A 25,053-nucleotide genomic window follows, 5' to 3' on the forward strand; every position below is an offset into this window, starting at 1 on the left:
GGAAAGCAGCCCCTGCTCTGATTCAGTCTGCAAACTTTGTCAGGTCCTCTATAAATTCTGGCAGCAGATGCTTTGGGGGAAGGTGTAAGAGCTGTAAGTGGGTGAAGAAGTGAATGCAGCTGTGCTCAGGTTGGGAGGAACAGCCAGGCTGCATTGCCCTGGTAGTCACTAGTGGTCAGAGACATTGCACATGTTCCAGAGTCGATCTGGGGCTCAGAAAGCTTTGTTAGCTCCCACATGGCAAATGGTCACCTTGGGAGGGAAAGCCACTTCAATGTCATGAGTCACCCTGGCAACTTACTGTCAGAGACTGCCGTGAGTTTTGGAGAAGATTTAACCTCTTTCTTTGACACTGTTTTCAGTGTTCTATCTGGAAATGTACGCTATCCACATCCATGCCCCATGTGGCTTTTTGAGTTTTACATCTCAGTTAAAAAGAGTTCCCATGGCAATGAATGGTCTAATGATAAGTCTGTGGAAAAAAATCCTTCCATTTATCCGTCTCAAATTTCTTGTCTTTTACGTGTCAGTGACCTATTATTAGAAGAGAGAAAGAACTACCCACATCTTCTACCTAACATAAACAATCCCGATCTCCCTTGCACTTTCACAGCTATAAAGTCGCAGTGTAAATACAAAAGGAGAAGATTTACACAGGCATGAGCACAGTGGGCTTTTGCAATAGCAGGAAGATCAGATGAATGCAATGTTTTCTCAGCAACTAATAGAACCACCCAAAACATAAAACCTGGTATTAATGAGAACTCCTACACTGTCGTTGGCTAGAAAAGAAAAATAGCAGGATAGAGATGGGCCACAAGATCTGGGGATATGTTGTGAACACCATTGTTAGTGCAGAGAGTGGAGAAAGAAACTAGAAGAGAGGGTCTTCTACATCTAGTTTTATGTAAGGATGTGGAAATGAAGGTGAACTGTACAAGTGTAAGCACGATATGAATCTTAGAAAAAGCAGGACGACAAAACATCAAAATAGAGAGAATGAACTTTCAGAAAGAAGTCCTCAAAATACTCAGATATCTAGCAGGTAAGATCAACACAGAAAACAAATGTAAGAGAGAAAAGACTGAGGGACAGTGGAGAGTCCCTGAATGTTGCAGTAATGTCAAAAGCATGATCTATCGCAGTGAGGAGGAAGGCTAAAATGGAGTATCAGAGGCAAATGTGGATAAATTGTGAGCCTCAAAACAGATCTTCATAGTTCTCATCTTTGTCAAGGAACTGAGGAACTACAAGGTAATCAGTTGTTCTTCATTTCATGGAAAAATGCTGGAATAAGTAAGCAAAGAATTGTGGGCATCTGGAAGATAACAAGGAGATGAATGACATCCAACATGGACCTGTCATGTCACACTAATATAGTTTACTCTCTGTGGCAGGGCAACAGGTCTTGTTGGCTGGGAAAAGGAAGTTGATGGCACATACCTTTACTTTATTAAGGCTTTCAACATGCCTTGCAAGATATTTCGATAAATAAGCATAGAAAAAAGGAATAGATAAACATTGGAAAGTACCTTAGCTCATCAAACACTTACTCTCAGAGAGTAGAGATCAACAGCTCATTCTCAAGACAGCACAAAGTATCTGCTGAGGTTCAGCAGTGTCTGTACCGTGTTCAGAACTATTCTGGATTTTTAACAGTTCCTTGCGTGAGAGAGCAGACATATGCTTTTTAATTATATGAATGACTAATGGGGGAGAAGCAGCAACGATGACAGAGGACAAGATGGGAATGTAGAATGATCTTGACAAACTGAAGAAATGCCTTGGAAGAAATAGAGTGCAACTGAAAAAGGATACTTGAAAAGTGTTAATAATTAACAAGGAATATCAGACTCCAGAAACATAGAAGGGGAATGACCAATTAATACAGCGTAATGCAGCTTGGGGGGTCTAGTAGTCTGCAAAATCACTACTAGTCAACAATTCAGATACAAAATAGGCAAGAGGTTTATACAATGCATAAAAATAAGCTGTCCATGAAATATGATGTGATTCTTTTGTTCTGTGTGGTGTCAATAAGGTTAAATGGGAGAATGTGTCCCATTTTGGTCACAGTGATTCCAGAAAGATTTGTCCTCCGGGGGTTGCAATGAGGAGGTTTGGAGGAATTTGGCTTACTGTGGAGGAGAGTCCAGTGAGAGATGATGAGTACATTCTCATGATGAGTTCTTAAACATGAATAAGTGACTAAACATAAAAATAATCCCTTAAATATGCAACAGATAAGTCATAGGAAAGGAGTAAAATCTTCTCAGTGTCTGCTGGGGATTGGATAAAGAGTTATGCCAGACATCACAGCAAAGAAGACAGGTTACTCATCAGGAAAATTTCTGCGATAATAAGGACTGCTGCACTGGAGCAGGCTGCCAAAGGGAGGCAGGGAAATCACCATCACTGGAGCTCTTGAAAAATGGATCTGTCAAGATCCAAAAAAACATCTGTCAAGAACAACACGTATTTAACTAATCTTTCTCTACTTCCTTCTTTGAATTGCCCATAATGTTATTACCTTACAGCTCTCCCTGATTTCAGAATCATTGATAAACATAGCAAATAACACAGGCTCCAGGACAGGATCTTCCGCATTTCACCATTTTGTCATTATGAAAAAAAATGTTCAGTCTCACCCATTGATTTCTGCCTCCTGCATGATGTTTGGCTCAGGACAGTGCTCTCTCACTTCTTCATTATTTAGCTGCTGGGTAAGACCTGACTAGATCTTTGTAGAAATCCAGACAGCTTATTCTGCTTCTGGATGTATTATTGCTCTAGTTTCAATGATAGTTTCAACCAGTTCTGAGGTACAGATGCAACAATTAGTGATCATCACCATTTTTTTGTTCATGTGGCGATAAATTACTAGATAAGATTGCCACTTGAAGTGGCAAGCTCAGGCAGACAAAAAACTTTCTTTCTTTCAGCCCATCAGCCTCCTTCAGGACCGGAGCACCTTCCCAGTCTGAGATATACGATCTAAATGTAGCAACATACATGGTTGTGGTATTTCCTTAGCAGCTTCATCTTCTCCTTAGGAACAGAACCAACATCTTCAGTGGTAAAGACTTCCTCTGAAAGATAACCTTAGTTCTGAAAATGCCCTTGCTTTCCTTTAGTTGCTTCCTTCAGCCCCCAAGTGCTCTCACAGCCCCTTGGAATTTCTCCTCCACCTACCAGTTCTGATAGACTTATGAAAACATCTTTTCATATTTACTCTTTTATTTTTTAAGCTATATTCCTTTGAAATCTATGTTGATCCTTCTGATTTCCTGCTAATTTATCACCTACCACAATTTATAATCCTGTTTATTGCCCTCAGTAGGGTCAGATTTCCAAATGCTGAAGGACTGGCTCAAATTACCTCTTAAATCTTGCCACTTGGCATTCCTCTGCCCCTGTCTGGTTCCCTTTTATTCAACTCCATGCTTATCTTCTGACACTATATAATGGTGATTTCATTAGGTAACTTTCTAGGGATTTAATTTTAATTTTAATTTTAAAGCCTTTTAAACTAACCTGTTCATTTTTTAATGCGTACCAGAGCCATGTAACTTTCTGACATTTTATTTTCCCTTTGTGAGTCTAATTATATGGTTGTCTCTAATTATTTAATGTTTGGCTACTGTCATTTTCTTTAAATTAACTCCTGTGTGTTAAGACTGAATCAGGAATAGCTTTCCCTCTGATGTGCAAGTTCTTGGCCTAGTTACACCAAGACCCAACACTTAAATCTGAGAATCTGTGTCTCCAGGGCTGGTGCCAACTGTCCAAGCCATGAGCAGGCTGCTGAGCTCCACCACCATTGCTGTTTCCCTCCTGCTGCTGTCATTTCGTTTGGCACTCACTGTCCTTCCTTTCATCTGGAAACACGTAGCCGAGCCATGATTTTACTATCAATACGGCAATGCTGTTTTTCTCTGTGCTCATGATGATGTTACAAGCTTTCCCTTTCTCTTCAAAGGTTGCACATGTCTGGATTTTGCTCAGGTTGGCAATTTGTCAGTAACACCTATCAAGTTGTGTCTGCATCGCCCACCACTGTTAATTCCCCTCCCAGCCCTGGGTGTGCTGCTGGGCAGGAGGAGACCCCTGCAAGGGGTACGAGGACCTGTGTCGGGGTCCAGCCCCTGTCCGTAGGGGTGAGGAAGGACAAACAGCTCCACTCACAGCTTCTCACTTGGCCAACAGAGAGTCCTTCAGAGAAAAAGCTTACTGCTGCCTGTGGTGCTAAAGCTGCCAGGGCTGATGTGCCTCTGTTTCAGTCCCGAGCAGATGATCTGCCTCGTTAAGGGGAGAATACAGGCGACTATTCATACACTTCTTTTGAAGCGTTCTCATTTGGGGAGTTAATCTCATTAAATGCATCTGCAGCAGGCCGGGCAGCCTCGAACATCTGTTCAATCGGCTGCCGTAACGCGGCGGTCCCTTCTCCTGCTCAGCTGCCACCAGCGTGGCCCGGCAGCCGTGCATTGTCCATTATGCACTGTCGGCGACACTGGTCCATCTGTCCTTGGCAGGAACATCTTGCACAAGGCTCACCACTAATCAGGAGGATGCACCGGGTGCATGGACACATAAACCCTCCCGGCGTCAGGTTACGTGTTGCACAGCTGTTTAAATTGTTGGGAGGCTTTCCCCCGGTGGTTATTTTATTTGGTTTATATGGTGTGAAGGGAGCGTTATTCTTGAAGGGACTTAAAGACCTTGGCCTGGTTTGTCTGTGGTCTTTAAAGATCCCACGACACTTTTCGCAAGAGCTGGAGAATTAATCTTGTGCTGCTTAAATTTCAAGACAGAGAATTATATTTTTCTTTCCTGTCTTTTCTCTCTCTATGCTCTGCTCTGCAGATTCAGGCATTATTAATCCCTTTTATGGCATTTTAAATGTACACTGTGTGTGGCATTGTGAATGGCAATCTGAGGGGTTGAACTTAAAAATCAGACCCTGAGCAGTTTATGTTGCTGGGGGAAGATCATGGTAACTGGCAAGAGCAGCGCTGGCAGATAAAACATGAGCATTGTGAATATCAGATATGGAAGGAGATCAAGTTAAAGTGCTGTTACACACATAAAATATTCTTTAATTACAATTCAATTTTCAAAATACATTTTATTTTTTAGAAATGAATTTATTCTTCAAAAAGCTCTTCCTTTGACATTGTCACGGAGTACCAGGGATAGCAGACCTAGCATCTGATGTACAGAGTACCGTGACTAGATGTCATAAAACAACACAATTTATGTCAGTGTAAATGAAAGCAGAATTCAACCCATAGCAGCACGCACATACAAGGGAGTGTTAGTTGGGTGGGTGTCTCATGCTCTGATGCTTTCTGAACGTAAGAAAAAAAATGAATGCCAAATTCACAGGAATAATTTGGCTTTGCGTAACAGGTACATAAAAGGTGATGAAATGGGGGGAAATGAAATGGAAAGAGTTCTCTGAGAATTCACGAACAAAAGTGAGCAACGAGAAAGAAATAGCCTCAGAGACGGGATTTTAAAAACCACGATTAATTTCTAATACCTAGAACATTCCTAAAAGCTTTCTGCAGTAAATAACAACTGTGATTCAATTACTAAGGGTAGAAAGGCTATCAGCACCACAGACCGTGTCTGTCCCCAAAATGGGCTTTCTACCGCAAGTGGTGGTGCCTTTCAGGCCAGAAAGCCTCCACTTGCTGTCCGTGCCAGCCCCAGCAGCTACGTTGTGCCTGGAATGGCACATCCCAGAGGATGCTTCCTGTAGGCGTGTAAGCCCACCAGCCGTGAGCCGCCCGACGCCCACCTCTCCTGCCCCAGCCCCTGATGCCACAAGGTCCCTGGCCAGCCCCCTCCCTGCTGCGTCCATAAAGCGCTCCTCCAAAACCTCCAGCAAGGAGCCTGAAATGCAAACTGTGCATTCCCTCTGCTTCAGGAGAGACGGCTTAGGACTGGAGAGGTGGAATGCCAGAAATGTTACTGCTTCATGTCTAATAAGCAATAAATGGATTTTATTATTTGCCTTAAATCATAACCCTTACGCTAGCTTTCAGAGCTGATGCAATCTGAGATACACAGTATATTAGATAATATTGTGTCATGGGGAAATATATGGCTTCCTGAGGTTCAAACTGCCAAATCACACCCAATCACCATTGTTCAGAAACTGCGTGAGTGTTATAGCTGTAGCAGCTGACACGGAGAAGATATGCTGAAGTGCCGTACTCAAATATCATCAAGTATTAGTAATCAAACAGTGGGGCCATTCTGATTTAACAGAAGCTGGAATTGAGTTTGGAGTAGTATATCCGTATTTCTCTTTGATTTAACATGGGCCATGACACATGTCATTAGCTTCTTCTCTTCCAGATTCTGCAGAGAGCTTTCAATCTACTCAAGGGATTAAAAATCTAATATGCTGCTGCCCTGGAAAAAAAACAGAAGCTTTTAAGTGCAGAAGCCTGTACTTGGGCACGGTTTGGTTTTCAGGATAAAGACTGTTCTTTATTTGTAACCTAAACACACAAGAAAAAAGAATTGTTCAAATACATGTCATACAGACAGGGAATGACACTCAGGGGCCATGCGGCTTGCAGTGGCTGACATGGGAACTGGGAAGGGAGCTGTGCACACAGCTTCAAGGCTGTATTTTCCTGCAGACACGAGGTGATGTCTTGAGAAACAAATAAAGATGCAATTGTTCCCAACTTCTGCTTTGCAATTCCAACTTCCTGATGCGCACATCTGACGTGCAGTGAGAGGTACATAATTTGCTGGCACGTAAAGGAGGGGAGCAGGGTTTGCAGCAGTCTCCAGTGGAGCTGATTTCTCTAATAGGAGGGCAATTCCAAGCAGAGCGAAGGAGAAAAAGTATCAGTTCCCAAGGACTAGAGAGGAAATGAGGGATTATTCCAGTGTTTAGGAAACTTCCTTAGTTCACTGGAAAGATTTCACAACTATAAACCCAACACCTTCTTTGAGTCTTGCAAAGCTCGTAAGCCTTTCCCCCGGACACATGGGCCAACTCGTGCCTCTGCACAGAGCCACTCTGGGGGCGAGGGGGCTGCCCTAGCAGCACGCGGGGCTGGGGTGAGCAAGGCACCCCAAAATTTGATGTCCCAGCACTGCCTGATGCACCCAGCGACAGTGGCCATGTCACAGGCTCTGTGCTACAATAGGCACTGAAATTTTCCATGTTATGTGCCATTTGCTCCCTTCTCCCCCAGACAGGGTGATTTAAGGCGGTCAGATTGCTCCCCTTTAGAGCGAGGCATTGCCTACAGCCCCATATCCCAGCCTGCAAAAGCACTGGAGAACTAATCCCCCACCACATTCCTCAGGTGCAAGCATTGGTGGGACCTCTCCTGCAAAGGAGATCCTGAGCTAAACATGCTTGACACGTGCCTTGCTTCAATTAAAATATAACAAAACTCACTTTGGATGCTGCTCAGCAGATTTTTCTCCAGCTTTCTTCCAGCAATTAAAACATTAACGACTCCTTTGGTGCTTCCTGCAGGAGTTAAAAGACAGCCTTCGAAACAGGCTCAGGCTTTGCAGTCAGTCTTTCCAGTCATTGTTACATCCATCTGATTTTGTGAAATGCATTTCCAAATAAATGCTAAATAGTACTAATTTTCATTTTCTCATGAGCACTGCAGGCAGACACAGCTGAGTGTTTGTAACCTTTCCATCGTACACAAACCAGAGATTATTAAAACCTTATTATCATACATTTTGAAAAGCACAGTTAATTTCTCCATCTTCCAAAAACTGAACCGTTTATCCACAGCTGCTTTTAACAAAACCTGATTTGTGCACTTCACTGCATTTGAAAAAAAAAAAGTTTTCTCCAAATGAATATAAGTGAAATGTAACTGTGAGCAGAAAAATGTGCACTCACATGTCCCTTCTCTCCTACAGACACACACTCAGAGAAGTAGGCAACTGTCTGAGGAGCCAAATTTCTGTTGTATGCTTTTATTTGCATTTCCTTGAGACCATGAATCATAAAAATGTGAGTATAGAAATTCTATAAAGTTTTTATACAAGAAAAAATAATTTCAGAATTATAGTACCCCCCAAGGTACTCATACTCTGAATGCTAAAAATATTACATATTGTTTTTCATACCCTGTTCTTTGTGATCAAAGAAAATAGCTAAGCTTTGTAATTTTGAGATACGATACTAGAAGCGTTTGGATATCTGCTGCCAGTTGTACCAGCACTAATCCAAAATAATTCTATTATGCACAGTTGTTTCAGATTTGCTCCCTAATGTGGCCATTAATTTTACCATCAAGGAAGCTTGCTGCCCCACCAGAATTTAATTTATATCAGCCCAGCACTCACTGCACAAGGCTGTGCATCAGCACGAGGGGATAAAACGGTGAATGCCACACAGCAGAGGACTGGGAAGAGTGCACGTGATCAAATAATTCGTGATCAAAAAGTGTCCAAGCAACTAATGGCAAAAATAATTCTGTATCCCAAAGTTTCTTTATCCGATTGAAAGGAGTGCTCTCAATGTGATTTCACATGGCAAAAGACTCTCCCAGACTATTGCAAAACTCCCTGGCAGAGCTCGCTGCCTCAGCAGAGGGGCAGCAGCGCCAGAAAGGACGGGCCGGGCCCCCCAGGTGCTGCTGGTGGGGATCGCTGCCTGGTGCTCTGCAGTACGCCACCTGTCCTGGGACTCCCTCAGGGTTTCCAGCCTTGCCAAGTGACTTCACTGCTGCTGCACACCGAATGGCACCGCTGGCCCCACCGCCCGTTTCCCCAGAAGTGCTGAGGCAGAGACCGGGCTTTGTCCCCGCCACGCTCAGCACTGGGCCCTGGGGACGGGCCCTGGGGACCACGAATGAGCTCCTGGTCTGCTCAACCATCAGCCAGAGCAGCACGGCCGCGTTAGAGCTGTCAGCCGGGGGTACCTGACCTGGGCGTTACGTTGCAGAGCCGCCCTGCCTGGCCCACGCCGGTCTCAGCCCGTGCGTGTTACTGACGTGCAGCTTTACCTCTGCAGGCCGCCGTGCTCCCTCGTTCGGGTTGCTGGGCTCGCCGGGGACCTCTCAATTTTTGTCCAACCTGTCTGGACAGGAGGAGCACCCCAGCCCCAGATGCAGGCCAGCATCTCGGGAGCAGAGGTGTTCACTCAGCTGGAAACTCATCAAAACCCCCTGATGACTGGATACGGGTATCAGAGTGCTACGAATGGGCTGTTTGGCTGCTGGACCAGCTGAACTGAGGCGTAACAACCGCGGTCTGCCCCTGCAAAAGCTTCTGCTGACAGAAAGTTATATAAGGAAAGAGAAATCAAAACCATGAGAGATGTAATTACACCAGGAAGGCCTGCGTTTCTGAATGAATCTCGTGTAATCTCTTTTGAAAAGAATGAAAATTAAAGGTATTTAAATGCCCACCTCTTACAGATTTCAGAACACATTGGACACTTGCCTACTTTTACAGAGCTGGCTCTAGGATTATCTGGGGTCAGTTCTCGCCCCCATTTAAAGCCAAGAGGATTGAAGTGATGCTAATCATTTCGCCCTAGCATCTCTGCCGGATGGTGAAACTCTATCTGCATCTTTGGCATCAGCTGCCCCTTATCTGGCCCTTTTGGAATGAAAACATTGTTAGGTTCACCATCAGGGCTATCTACTTTGTTGGGCTGCCAAAACAGGCCAGCGCTCACAGTCAGTACGAATGAGAAAGACGAAATCTTCAGGAACAGATGCAGTCCTGATGCCAGCTGATCTGAACAAGCTTTGTGCCTGCATACCAGCACCCAGAGTGAACCTGGGGACATGTTTGGTGCCACTCCTGGTCACACCGGGAGGGCACGTGCCTGTGGGGAGAAGGGACAAAGTCTCCTTTCATGTCTTCACATCTCCAGCAGGACTGTGGTATGTGAAACGCCACCCAAATACACACTGGGTGCCATGCAACCATGCTCGGCATGCCCCATGGCATGTGTGGGGCATGGCTCCACGCAGAGGGGACCACCTCCCCCTGTTTGCTGGCACCCCTCTGCTATCTGGTGGGGGCTCCTGCCTTCTCTGCACACCATAAAGAACAAAGCTTTGGGGACTGTGCTTTGGGAAATGGGTTTATGGCAGCTGACAAGCTCCTCCAAACAAGCCCTGCACTTCTGCTGTGGTTTAACCCAGCAGGCAGCTCAGCACCACACAGTCATTTACTCACTGCCCCACAATGGGGTCGGGGAGAGAATCGGGAAGGTAAAACTCCTGGACTGAGACAAAGACAGTTCAATAGAACAGAAAAGGAAGGGAAAATAGTAATAATTTAAAAAAAAATGTATACAAAACAAGTGATGCAGTGCAATTGCTCACCACCCGCTAAACAATACCTGGCCAGTCCCCCAAGCAGCAGCAGCTTCCTCCCCCCATTCCAGCCAATTCCCCCCAGCTTTATTGCTGAGCATGGCGCCACACGGTGTGGGACATCCCTCTGGTCAGCCTGGGCCAGCTGTCCTGGCTGTGTCCCCTCCCAGCTCCTGGTGCACCCCCAGCCCCTCGCTGGCAGGGCAGCGCGAGGAGCAGGAACGGCCTTGGCTCTGTGCGAGCACTGCTCTGCAACAATTAAAACATTGATGTGTTATCAGCATTATATTTCTCCTAAATCTAAAACATGGCACCATACCAGACACTATTAAGAAAATTAACCCTATCTCAGCCAAGACCAGGACAGCTTCAGTGGAGTCTGGTTCTAGAAAGATGACCACACCACTCCTTGCTGCTCTTCGAAACATAATAATCCTGATTTAGGGCTGCAGCTGGATTCAGAGGCAGTTGAATACTTCTCATCATATTGTACAGGATGGGGATAGACTGTAAAGATGATCTCTGAATGAATACACATGGCAAGTTTACAGCATCAAGCGCCTCTTAGTGCTTCTGGCATACAGACCTACTCCAGAGGGTAATCAGAGCTGCAGTGCGCTGAAGAACATGTGCAACCGTAACAGCCTCACTGACAAATGGTGAGAGCTCACAAACTGCACCCTGTGGTGTGCAGTGGTGAGCTGGCTGTGGAGAAGTGGGCGGTGGATGCCGGAGCATCCCCATGGGCACAGTGGGGCTGGTGCCATCGGAGCCCCAGAAGGTCAGGCTTCCTCAGAGGGACGGGGCTGCTCCCACTGCCAGCCACCACTCTGGGCTGGGCAGGACAAGGGCAGGGTTGCACCCAGGGCTTGGTTAAAGCGTGCCAATCCCAGCTTTCCTGGGAAAGAGGCAGCAGGGCTGCTTTGTGGCTGGGGGCAGGCTGCCACTGCAGGCTGTGCCTACTCTGCCTTGCTAGCACCAGCTTCAAACAGAGGAGCCTGCCTGGTGAAAGCATCAGTTTTTACCAGCTTCCTAAAGGGAAAATTTTATTGCAGTTTTGCATAACTGATGGTGTTATCTGAGAGGATAATTGTTGGGTGTAATAGAAAACATTCCTGTTCTCTGCACAGCCAGCAGGTTTCGGGAATGAATAGGGGATTCTTGTTTGAGCAGTTGCCCCTGATGTGTTCCAGCTCCTTCCCTGAGACACAACTCGCTGCATGCCGTGTGAGCTTGGGACAACTGCGTCTCTCAAACACAGGGCATGTTTCAAGGCTCCCTCAAAAATCAGGAATCCCACAAGGCAGTGCTTGTGATCATCACTATTTCTTTACTTTTGATCAATATGGATTATTTACTTGGTTGTGGTTAGGGGTACTGTTTAGAAAAGGCCAGAGACAACCCCCACAGGACTGAGCTACAAGACAGTCAATGGTGGGCTTTTATCAAGACACTCAGATGGTCCTTCAAAGGTCCCTCTTTCAGCCCTTGCTACCCCTATGGGCACAACTTGAGGGTGATACTTTGCTACTGCCGTCCTGACACTCAAACCAACGCGGTCAGGCTGAAAGGAAAGTCGGGGGGGCAGGAAAATAAAAAAGCAGTGGTGGAACATGAGAACAGATCTACGCACTAGCAAGCCCAGCGTGTGTTAGATTGCATGCCTGTTCCAGCCTAAGTGTGTCAGATGAGCAGGTGCAGACAGACTCCAGCTCCTCTGCCAGTGCTGTGGGTGCAAGCCAGCTGGGGATCAGTCCTGTGTCAGCACACCGCTGACCACAACATACAAAGCTGGCGGGAGTGCAGCAGCGCACTGTTGTGGCAGCACGGCTTTTGATCAAGAACTCGCTTGCATCTGTTTGCACCTGACTGTGAAGACATGCCCCAGGGGAAGCCACTGAACTTTGTTTTTCTAAGGTTTCCTGGTCTCTCATCTTTGTGTCCTGATGGTTTTCACAGAAACACTGCGGATTTCCCTCTGCCATCTGTGGCCCTCAACCAGGCTCACCTGTTTGTTATTTTTTCACAAACTACCATCTTTCCTTCCCTTGCAAAATCTGGATGTGAACACGAACGATCAGATTCTTGCTTGACAGGGCCATCAAAACTATTGTCTTTCCTTCCCAGTGATGAGGAGCACAGGCAGGCGTTTTGCCAAGTGCATGTGGGAACAGACAGTAAGTGCCATAAAAAGCCCTTGTGCACTGCAGCTTCACATCTTCACTGTCATTTATAAACACCATCCTAAATTATCAGCCATACAGGTGCCTGCAAAGTGGAAAGGCCTCTGGATGAGTGTTCTGGCTTTGCAGAGCTGCTGCAGCCTACAGTGTACCCTGAGACAGAGGATAGAAATGGTCAGTAGAGCAGGGAGTTTGCAGAATCTTCCTACCAGCTCTGCATTTGTGTATAGGTTGGTAAGCGAGCAGTTATTGCTTTTTCCTCATGTATTGTCTCTGTCTATCTCCTTTTAATTTCTCTTTATCAATAACAAAACAAATAAAGACTTCATTTTGCTGTTTACTGTGCTCGGTACCTGTCTCAGTGAGTAAAGGTATGGATTTTGTAATATGAGGATAAATATGCGGCAACTCATTGATGTGAACAATAGCAGACAGAAATGTGAGAAACCTGTATGTGGGGGGCTTGGGCATAGGAGAGGGGGAGGACAGGTATTCTGTCTGTCAGTAATCAGAAACAGGAAGATGCCGTATTCTTAGGCTACAAAACATGAAAATCTCAAGGGATGGAAATCTGGAAAATGTATTTTTCAGTCAGGGTGTCTAAATTTTCTTTGCCCATTTGTGGTACGATGAGTCCATATGCACACTCCTGCCAATAATATAATTTTACAAATCACTCTGGTAACACCTTCCTCCAAAAGGTGCACAGCTATGGCCTCAGGAGGCTCAGGACCTGAGTGTGGCATCGTCTGTGTCCAGCAGGAAAGGTGGAGGCAGGCAGAGGAGCTGGGGGCAGCCCTTGCTCCAGCCGTAGGCCTTGCATCCCACCCAGGGCCAGGCAGGACATGTTCTCCCCGTGCCACCAGCCTTGCTCCAGCGCTGTCAGCTGCCTTGTGCAGAGGACAGGAGGCCGGGGTGAGGTGTCCTGCAGCTGTTCACGACACAGCCCTCGTGCTGCACCTCCATCACGCCCACGGTATTGGCAGCTACACTTACCTAGCTCCCAGGGCTGCAAAGCGCAGCAAAAGCTTGAAGCCACTGCCCAGCGTTTTATCCCTGAAGCCTCCTGTGAGACAGAGCTCTCATTCCAGACGCAATCCCTGTCAGACGTGCGCTGACAAATATTCAAGTGATCTTCAGGTCTGACGCACTTCTTTTTCTCATTGACAACATTCAAATCTCTCTGGTTTTAGGCCAAGCTTGTTCAAAAACAAACAAAAAAAAAAAAAGAAAAAAATTGTTAGCACACTTCTGCAACGCTTTCTAGGAAGACAACTGAGTTTCAAAACTACCCTTTAAGCTGACCAAAAAAAAAAAAATTCAGGAAGATGAAAACAAGCCCTAATTACACAAAGAGACATGAGGTTGCCATTCACACTACAGTTCTGGGCTCTTACGTGAGCCCAGCGTGTTCCAGCAGCACCTTCGACCCAACCATTATTTGATTAGGATGCACGAATTAAGTGGCTTCTACTTAAGAAGCAGACAACCAGACTAAACTATGGGATTTTAATTAAGGCAATTCCTTGCGTGGAGCAGCGAGGGGTGCTGGGAGCAGGAGCTGTCGGTGGCTCAGCTCCCACACCTGGGCCTGCTCCCTGAAGGGGCCTGGGCTGGGGCCCCAGGGCTCGCCTTTGGCCTCCAGGGCACCTTGCTGCACCGGGCGGGCAGGCGGGCTTGGGGGAGGAGAACTGGCCACACCTGCTGCTGTTCTTGCCAGCTTGCACTGTGCAGCGTAGGCAAGCCTGGTCTTGAGGGCAGCCCTACGGCAGCTCGCATGAGCCAGAGTAGACATAGCCATGACGGCCCAGAAAGGCGCGGCGGTGCAGACAGAAGTGTCTTCTGTAACACAAGGCAGAAGAACTGCTGATGTGCGTGAAGAGGACCTCTTCCAGCCACATGGACCTAGAGTAATTCATGAATGTCACAGTCAGCATGAAGAGTAAAAAATTATATCTGTGGTCTGCAGGATGGAGTGTGCAGGTGACTGGCTGACAACAATGGCTACTAGGCACGGGTGTTTGGAAAACAACAAACTGCTAACAGGAGTTGAATAGATAGTCCTCTGACACGACAGCAGTGCTTATAGGCAGTTGCTGTTTGGTAGGGAGGAGATCAGGACTGGAAGGTTAGTGTAAAGGATGTTAGAGGCGCGTGTTGCCAGGCGCAGCAGGGTGGAGGGCCTGCCACTTCCTTGGAGATTTGTGTTCTCTGTCCTCCCTCACCTCCGTCCCCTTGCCCACAGCAGATCTAGTTCCCAGCTTCAAGCACCCGAGACTACCACCTGCTACAAGACCTTGAATTCCTCCCACATCTCCTAGATCCTTTGCTTCCCTGACACCCTTATCCACTCTCTGTATCAACTCCTTTCAACATCCCTCTGTTACTACCTGGACAGAAGGCAGCATGTACCATGCTGTACAGAGCTGTGCAGGTTAGATCAGATAATTGCTTCACTCACATAGAAGCTTTCCTCTCACAAAAGGCCATCTATGTGTCTCTTCCCTCTCTGTTTTCACAAGACTTGCAGAACTTTTGAGATTTCTACCTCACTATTAAGTACTGTAGAAATTAGTCATCTTAGTCAAATCTGTGAAGAGGGGGCTGACAGACACCTAGGAACAGCACAGTTGCACAAATAAAATTACCTTATGAAATCAACTACAAAAGATATCACTGCCAGATGTAAAAAGAAATAAAATAACTTAATTTCATTTGTAAAGAATTTGCAGTCTGGCACTTGTGGTTTTCTTCAGGGAAGAGCCTGATAAATGAATTCCATTCAGGGGTGTAGGCAGAATAAAAGAATTATTCTTCTCTTTTAACTGATTGGAAAAATCAAACTGTCTAGCCCAGCAGATTTGTACAATGAAACAATTTTCACTACTGTGCACAATAATAATGATACAGTCCATCTCTATAGTATATATCAGTCGAGGATGTCAAAGTGATAGAGATAGCTGGGCACTCCTGCATCCACATAAAATGCACCACCTTTTGAGAGACACACAGTAGCTGTTTTGCACAAGAGCTGGCAGGAAACATGGAAGACATCCACATTGCGTCTTCCCTAAATGGGGATTGATCAATATACTAAGGGTAATGTGTTGTACAGTCACTAAGTCAAAGTGTTGGGACACAGGTGTTACACTTCGTGGGTTGCCTCTCTTGACCTAGCTAGATACGCCCACACATCTTCTAGGCTGTGTACAGCATGTTCCCATGGCGCCCATGAGGATTTGGCAATGTCATGTCACCAGATGGCAGAAGTGAGGACTGAAAGCCAAGGTTTGTTGGTGGTGACCAAAAGTTTTTCTCCCAGGATGGCTGTTTCATCACCCATGGGACATGAGTCACTGATGTCAGTGCAGTTCTCACAGAATATGAGAGAAATTACCAATGCTGTCACTGAGGTCAGTACAATTAGCTTTCTTGCTGGTTGCTTCAGAAATGAGCCCAAGGGTTGTCTTGAGCCTCTTCCCACTTAAAATCTCATTGGTTTAAATCTAAGCCAGATCAAAACCCAGAGAGTCCTAGAGGGCAGATCTTCCTGCACCCTTAGGAAACAGCTACTGAAAGAAGTTGGAAGTACAGCTGCCAATGCTGATTTTCAACAGTCCAGCCTCGTCCTTGCTCCAAGGGCTCACATCTCATGATCTCACATGTGACTCTCACTGCTACCCTCTGCCTTGTGCTGCCCCATTCAGAGACCCCTTGCACATCCTGCTGTGGAGCTGTGGTTCTGCCCAGCTTGGACCTATACCAGAGCTGGGTGTAGTCTCCTCCTTGTGCATCCAACAGCTGTCTACAGCTCCTTTGGTGGTAGTGAAAGAGGTTGTGGGCAGTATTCATTAGCATACTTTTCCAAAAAATTAGCACAGAACTCTTTGTATATTCTTGGGCTAAACTACCAATCTCCTACTTTGATCATGCTTTTGCAAGAGAAATGTGCTATGATTCTTCAGTAAAGCTTCCAGTAATAGCTTAATTTCATACTCATGACTGGCATATGAATGGAAGCCTCCACAATAAATTGCATTAGCTTTGCAAAATCCATTAAGCTTTTTGTCCACTGAAGGGCTTTATTTCTTTTTGTCACTGGCACAGCCATGTTGTTGATTGTCTTAATGGAGTTGTGATCTGTCTATACACCTTGCAGCATTCATACTTTGGTAGGTATGTTATTGCCATTATGTGGTACTAAGGTTTTTAGCTGTTTACTTTTAGCCTGGCAACTACAACCAGTTTCCAAACTGCTCTAAGCCCCTGATTAATACCTTCCAAAATCTATCCTAATTCATAGTGCCGTAAGTAAACCTCTGTATTATCCAAATAATATCTGCAGATGCTGCTCCAATGGTAGCTTGAGTGTTCAGTGTTTGAGTTGCTTGCAAGTGATCTGCTTTATTTTGTGTCCAGCTTGAATACAGCAATTAAAAGAGCTTCAGAGTGTCTCTGCCTTTCTGGGAAAGCTGGCCTTCGAAACTGCAATCCCCTAAGCCACAAGGCTGTTCATTAACACCATTACTAGTGTAATGAGAATGGAGCCATATGTGGGTAAAATGTGTGAACAAGAATGTCTGAAATCTCCCTGTGTTCAAAAGAGGGTGCCCACGGTCTAATTCCCGCCCCTCCACTGCATTTCAGCCCTCTGAGCCTCACTTGCACATGTTAAAGCTCAAGGTTGGGTTCCAGTCCCCAGTGGACAGCCAGCAACCATGTGACACAAGGGGCAAGACTTGGAGACCACTCAGATAAAATGGTGCAAACTGTTACCTACCACAAAGCCTCCTTACTGGGAAAACCAAAAGAACAAGTGCTAAATGCAACCCTTGCTAGCAGGCACTGGTGGGTGAGTTAGCTGCCTAGAAGGACACCTGCAAGGTGGCCTGGAGATGCTCACAGTTGTGGTTTTTTTATTATGTGAAGAAAGGGTGTCAGCCTCTCTTTCAAAAGAACAATAAACTAAGTAAATTTTAAAAACAAACAAATGAACAAAAAACATAATTACAGTGACATAGCTACTGATGTAAAGTAGTGAAAACTGTAGGCTGGCAAATGACTCTGCTGCAGACAACCCATGGATGAAAAGTTGTCCTTGTAGATAAATTCTCTGATAGACCCCTGACACAGGCAAAGTTGTTTTTTCCACCACCTCCATTTTAAATATCACTTTCATAGCATTCCTCCCTCTCTTCCCAGTCCCCTCTGCCTTGTACTGAAAGTGTCTACATGTGAAGTGGACTTAGCATGAAGCTCTGGGGCTCTTTGGACTCACTACAGCAAATTGCAAATGATGTGATCTGATGGTATGAAGTGAATAATCTCTGCAAATGGCATGGTGTACTAGCCTGTTTGCTGCATTAGTCAGACACACGCTTCAGTTCAGCAAAGTGCTGCCAGAAATTCTGACCACACCCAGAAAGAAACATGAAAATATTCCTCCCAGGAAAACAGAAAGCTTATTTTAGTTAATTTTTCAAATGAGATGGTGGCCAGCTAACTGGATTTGACACAAAAAGAGAAAAAAGCAGTATAGCCTTCCTTCCTCACAAAGGAATTATAAATCATTCAAAGGGCTCTTTAATTACTGGGCCATTACTAAAATGTGCATGAGCATATATAAGGGCATGTGTCAATTTAGGGATAAATGTGTCCATGTGCATAGATCCTATGCAAGTGCACTGCATATCATTAATGGAACATTTGAGGGTTTCAGAATATAAGAATATAAGAAATAATATAAAAAAGGCTCTGTTAGGTCAAACACAGACCCAGCCAGCCCGGTATCCTGACTCGGAGAGTTGCCAGCAACAGATGCTTGGGAAAGAATATAAGAAAGCAAGCAAATATAGAGTGATCTGACACTTCCAACAGTCAATTAGGGGCTGTGGGGACTTTCTTAAGCTGGAGGCTACATCTGGAGCCCAGTTCTTAATAGTCACAGAGATGCGTACTGCTCAGGTGGTCTATCCACACGCCACAGAGCTTCACCTTGTATCTGAAGACCAGCACCAGACACTGCACTCATCTGCTGCAGGAGGACCTACCACCATGCTTCTCTGCCCCCATCTCTTGAAGAAGCCCCCACTTTGGGCAGTATTCACCTCTGGGTTTCTTTGCTGAGACAGCCAACTGAAGTTATTGTAATTAATTTAAATTGTGGTGATGGCCTCCCTAATTCTGTTCAGAGAGGTTATTATACAGCTATTAGACTGCAACAGAATGTGGCCACTACTGATCTGGGCTGGTTTGAATTAATGACCCAGAAATGAATGGCTCTGCATCCTATTAAAAATCTGCCAAGCCATGCCAGATCCCATTACTTTGGTTTATTTGTAACCTGTCATGAAGGACCCAATGTAAATCCAGATCTGGAGTCAATCCAGAACAACTCCAAAAGGCAGCTCCACAATCTCTCTCACATAACAGAGTGGCGTCTGGCTATTTTCACTTGGCATGTGACAGTGGGGAAATATTTATTTCTGTGGGTTTTTGTTCACCTGGACAAAAGTCAGAGGATAGTGGAAAGTGACCGGTGAGACATGAAGAAGGGCTTGGAGGCCCACCTTCCGAAAGCCATCTACTGCAATGGTATTACTTTGTACATGTAAATATGAGAGAATTGTCTTAAATTTGTAACTCAGGTCAGTGTGCACCTCCAGTTTGCACTTCATGGGCTCCAGCTGGCAGAAGAGTGCTGGGTTTGGCGATGGCGGGGCAGCAGGCCTTGGCACGCGCCATAGGGGATAAGCTGGAGCAGGTACCCCTGTCACCAGTGACTTCTGACCCTGGTGGTTAGTTTGAGCTGGTGGGACCTTCCTGCTGGGACAGGGCCACCGCAGCCAGGCTGGTGCAAGGCGGCCTTCCCAGGGCATATTTCAACCCCAGCCCACCGCCCGTGCCTGGCCCTGTGGAGCTGCTGTTGCTGCCTGATGTGAAGCCTAGATACCAGAGCAATAAATTCAGGCTGTCTGTGTCTACCAGCAGTGAAACAACAAGAGAAAACCAAGAACAAAACGCTGGGAGCAAGTTGCGATCACTGGGGCCTGGACTGCTCTGGGCTGCTCGCACCACCATGGCACGTAGGACAGCCCAGGTGTGCTGGCGTGGCACTCGTAGCATGGCTGGTTGCCACACGGGCTTAATTCTGAAGACTGACAGTTAGGGATGAGCATGCCCGTGGGTTGAGTCAACCTGCAAAACATTACCCCTTCCCTCCCTGTTGTTTGTGAGTGACGTGAAGGGCTTTTCAGATGAGGAGAAGAGGAGAGAACGTGGCCTGAGCACCCTGGGCCGCCGCTCCTGAGCAAGCAGCCGAGCAGGCACCATCCATCCATCCCAGCACCGAACTGCAGCCCTTGATCCAGTCCAGGCTTTCTGCAGATCCCTACTGGAAGGAGGCCATTTTTCTTGAGTGTATTTCCAAGAAACAGTTGACAGGCTTGGCACAGCTATTCCTGGAAATGTTCAATAGGTCATCTTCTGGAAGAGAGTGCTGACTGATGGAATTGAACAGATCTTGTTCTTCGCTCCGCGTGCCGCTTGCTGCCTCCGTTGCCATTGCTTGTCGTCTGCACCCACCCCGTGCCCGGGACCCCCTGGCACCGTGCCCCCGCCACAGCCCTACCTCGGCATCTCCCCCGGGCTCGGCGCTGCACCAGCCTCGCACGAAGAGCACCCTGCACCACACGGGCCCGCAGGACTCGGCATATTTGGAGTCTTATTTCCTTTCTGGCAGCGCTGCTGTGGTTGTGCTGCGCTGCCAGAACAATTGCCGCATGAAGACGGACGGCCCCAGACTGTAAATTGCAGTGCTGCCCGCTCGCACACATGTGCTGGTGCGACGGCAGCCCTGCACGTGTACGGCCGCGCGCTGCCCCACCGCCCTGTCCCGGCTTGTCCCGCGCCGTCGCGCTGAGCCGAGGCGCACGCCGGAGACGGGCTGCTGCTTTTGCAGCGTGTCGGGGTTTGCCAGCAGTGAGAAAGCATGGGGTGAAGTCACGCTGTGAGAAAGTAGCTTAAGGTGAGGAATGCTGGCGAGGGAAAAAAACAAAGATCCATGTTGGGTGGTTTCTTCAGCACTTCTCGTGCATTTAACCTGTTACTGGCAGTAATTACCCTGGCGAGATCTATCTCCTTTACTGGTTTTGGGGTGGACCCTGGCACCTCTGGCTCACTGAGGAAAAGGTCCTGGACACTGGTGGCAGCCCGTCTGGGGCCAGGGCCGGTCAGGATGCTCTCTGGCACTCCCGCATAGCCGAAGGAGTGATGCCGGCCAGGCTGCCCCCGCTGCCCCAGCAGGGATGGGCTGCAGACAGGGAGTCCTCCAGCCCATCCAGCTGGAGGTCATCAGCCCCCACGCATGGAAGGTGCCAGGGGTGCTGTTCTGAGAGGTTTAGCGTGGCTGGGTTTAATTCTGGCCTGGAGAGCACCTTATCACATTAAAGCGTCTTTGCGTCTGTACCGGCATGGCTCAGCAAGTACCTGCTGGTACCACAAGCAGCAGCCGCGCAATGCTCCCTGCCTCTGTCCCATGAGAGGAGCACAAACAGTGACTGCCTTTAACTGCCTCGCCATGAGCAGGAGGTGGGTAAGGGCTGGGAGGGCCAGGCAAGGTGCTTGGCTAGGTAGGATATGATGGAAAAAGCTTCCCTTGCCTCTGCGTCCAGCCTATGGTGATTGTGAGGGTCTAATACTGCTTTTGCCTGGTGTCCCATGAGCTTTCTCTTATTCTTTCAGCTCTGCAGTCTGTGAATGCAGCTGTTCACTAGTATGAGTTTTAAATAAAGTCCTGCAGGTTCTGTGTTTTCCGTATTCAAATCTATCCACAAATAATGTACTTGCTCTCTGCCAGGAGTTTAATTGCATCCATATCTGTAAAAACATCAAGACAAAACACACTTGGCTCAAACAGTTTCCCAAACTGGCATCAGACCTGCTGGATCCCCCAGCAGAGGCTCGGAGAAGCCTTCCCTCTCCCTCTCTCACATCGTGGATACATTGCACTGCTGCTTGATTTACCACCTTATTGTCCCCTTCCCGATTCCCATTGGCCTTGAGCTCATCTTGTCCAGACTGTGGGCTCCTAAAACTAGCTTAGCATATAACTGCAGAGTACAATAGGTTTTAATAAAGAGCCATGAATTTTAAGACAGGAAAAATGAGGACTGGAAGGTACTTGTGCTGGCAATGCAAACATGGGCAAACATGCAATGGGCAATCAGTCCCTGCATCTCAGGGGCACACCCACTTCACACCTTCCTATGCACTCTTAGATGTTGTAAGACTTCCCCTTTCAAAAAATTCAAAGCAATTTGCAAACGACAAAGTACAATCACTGCCCTATTTTACAGGTGAGTGGAGAGAGGTGTGAAGAGGTGCTACACTGCTCACAGCTCCCGGGACCCCACGCTACCGATTCCAAACAAGAAGCTCCCCAAAGAGGACCATGGTGCTTGAGGCTGTTCACCCCATTACAAACACAGGAAGCAGGCTAAACCATGAAGTTTAGCCCTAAATGGAGACTTTCCCCAGAGCTGGGGGCAGTTATGAAATGATAGTGTCATTTTGAAGAAACTGTTCCAAAGACAAAAAGTTGTAACCCTTCTGAGTAGAGAATGAGAACACATCTGTACTGTTCATGAGTAACTCCTTACCTCCAAAGAGTGGGACTGGGGAACACTTGGCCCACAGACACCCTCTTATGCCTGGGTGTAGGTTGGGACGAGGGCTGCCTTCCCTCCTTCCCTTGCCCCTGCCCCTGTGAGTCCTCCTGTTCCTGAAGATACCCCCAGATATACAGGCACCATGGGCCTTCTTCCGTATTTCTCTAAATAAAGCTCACTGTGGGATGCACCTGCTCTGTAACATTGACAAAGCTGTTTTTCCAGATCTATGTCTTCCAATCCTTTTTTATGCATTAATCAAAACCTTGAATCATCATTTGTTACTAAGTTAATTACCAATTATGACCACCACTCAGCAAATAATTCAAAGAGCTGACAGTGGGAAACGCCCTGTCCTGTGCAGTTTACAAGAAGAGCTCTTGCAAATAAAATCTCTAAAATAAAAAAGGAATCATTCATAGTGATGCTTTTGGAGGTCCTTTCCCTCTAACAAGATGACTTACAGAAAAATGTGAAAAAATCATTAACCAGCATTCATTTACTCATTCAGAAAGAGGTTCTCAGCAACTTCACGTAATTTTCAGAAGCTCATGGACACCAGAGAGACCAGCTGCCGTGCCTTCCCCAGGGGCTTGGGGCTCCTGCCCCAGCAGAAGGGAAGCTGCATCTTCATGCTCCCTGTGGCTAGCACAGGGCTAGTGGTGGGAAGACCACCTGGAGACGGAGGCTTTGCAGGATCATGTCAGGCTGAAGAATATATCTTTCACCTGCTCTTCAAGAGACCACTTTCTTTAAAAAGAGACTTGCCAAGTCTGCAGAAAATGCAGTTTATGGGTAAATGCACATAGGTCAGGCTAAGAGTGAGGAAGGGGTAGAGCAGAAGGGATCGAATTGTGTTTTTTGAGTAGCTATAGGAGAACTCTTCCCTCTCCGTCTGAGAAAGAAATCCTAACTTAGTCTAGGACAGGATTCACATGTAAGCTATATCTTTTAAATCATACAGTGTTTGTTTATAGAATATGCTGTCCTTCCCTAAACCTAAATTCCCTATAGTTCAGTGTCTTCTGATAAGCAGCTAAAAGTCAGTGTTGCTTTGTCATTTTTGTTGATTTTGTTGTTGTTGGTGGTGGTGGTGGTGGTTTTTTTTTACAAGCCATTTAGAAATGTCTCTTCCATTTTAGTTGCTTATATATCTCTCTGCTGTCTGGCCAGCTTGTGGCTGATAATCCTTAGTGACTCACAGATAAAACCTATTAAAAAAAAAAAAAAAAAACTAAGCAGTGACGCACCAGATGTGCAGTGAAATTTTAAAAACATGCTTTGACTTTTTAGGAATACATGCAATTAATATTAAACAGATGCCTGAAGTTTCCTGCACAGCTGTTTCTCTATTACGTGTCATGACTTTTAATGGCACTGAGGTGAGACATACAGACATGAGGAAATGCAAGGCTATTCCAAATTCAAGCTTTTAAAATTCCAGCAACAAAGAGAAGAAGAAGGAAAAAAAAAAAAAAAAGAGAGAGAGAGAGAGAGAGAGAGAGAGAAAGAAAACCACCAACAACCTACCAAACCTCTCACCATGCAAATGGAACATTTTTGCTCCGGTGCTTCACAAAGCAGACAGTGAAGAATGTCTGCAAAGGTAACATATAAGGTGTACTGCTTGGTTGTTTATCACCTTTGTTAGGCACCATCATATTTATTGGCTTCCTCTGATATATTTATTTTTGCAGCAGAGATCCACTCTGTGTTTATACACAGCTAAGACTAGAACTGGATTACAAGGCTACATTTTGTTCCAGAATCCCTCTTGCTGTGTGTGAGCTGTTTATACAAACTGAGTAGGTCTTTTTCCAGGGAAGCTTGTCTACAAAATTTCAATTTCCTTTTATTGGATACACGAGCCATTTATTACCCCATGAAAGGCCTCCCTGAAACCCACACTGTCAGGGCCCCCACGGACCTCCACGTTGGGCGAGGTGGCAGCGGTACTGCAGGGGCCGCCCGTGCTGGCAGCCAGAACCGTCGGGAGCGTTCAGTTCCTGTTGGAGCATGTTGTCTCCAAAGACCAAGTTCTGGGGTGGGATTCATTTAATCTGACAGGAGGGACGGGGTTCAGCTCAATAAATGTCATGCCTACAGCTGAGACAGGCATCAATTATAGTCACTGGGGTGGGGCCTAATCTAATCCTAGCAAAAACATGTGGAAAAGTAGATAAATTGCACTCAAAAGGGGCCCGCTTCTCTCTCTTGACTCTTGAAGGATGTGATAGGAATCAGCTGTGATGTAGGCGCCTCTACTGTAGATTACTAAAGTTAGGTTAATCCTTCCCTGGCTTTCTAAAGTGAAATGGTTGGCCAAAGCAATTCATCTAAGTTACCTCGATAGCCAGTAAAAGAGATCCCTCTAGATGTCCCCCCCGTCTATCTACCTGGCAGGTGGGCTGAGCTGTGGCCGGTGGGGCCCACCTTCCTTCTGCTGGCTATGGGAGAAGCGTAGGCTGCACGCCTGATCCTTAGATGGCGCAAGTCAGACGGGAAGCAGCCAGGTCTCCATCTCGCAGGGTTACCTTGCTTCAGGATCACACCCTCAGCCATGACCTCAGTAAGGCCTCTTCTCGTCTTTTGGCTGTCATGTCACAAATGCAGTGGTGCTTGCACGCTTCCTGGGATATCTTTCCTGGCTCCAGGGTTAAGCAGTTAAAGTGACAGAGAAAAGCCTCTGTATAATAAGCAGCTCCACCCCAAGAGATGGTCCTTACCTGGAGGATGCGGTCCCCACTCCCACCCACTGCCGTCCATCTCAAGGGGATCTCCTGAGGCCCCAGGTTCCTCCAGCAGCAGCTGCTGTCACTCCCTGTGTCCCTTTGGAGGCTCACTGAAATTCTGATATGTGCTCTC

The 25,053-nt window shown here is 46.6% G+C and overlaps 1 long non-coding RNA gene across 1 annotated transcript; it reads right to left on the bottom strand.

Moving 5' to 3' along the window:
• Nucleotides 1-6,487: 6,487 nt before the first annotated feature.
• LOC125182464 (uncharacterized) lies at nt 6,488-15,982 on the bottom strand. Its single transcript, XR_007162315.2, has 3 exons — nt 13,517-15,982; nt 7,436-7,510; nt 6,488-6,830 (listed from the first exon to the last, which is right to left on the bottom strand). It is a non-coding gene; the product is annotated as an uncharacterized lncRNA (long non-coding RNA).
• Nucleotides 15,983-25,053: the final 9,071 nt, after the last annotated feature.

The sequence above is a fragment of the Anser cygnoides genome, chromosome 1, assembly GCF_040182565.1.
Source record: "Anser cygnoides isolate HZ-2024a breed goose chromosome 1, Taihu_goose_T2T_genome, whole genome shotgun sequence".
Taxonomy (NCBI): domain Eukaryota; kingdom Metazoa; phylum Chordata; class Aves; order Anseriformes; family Anatidae; genus Anser; species Anser cygnoides.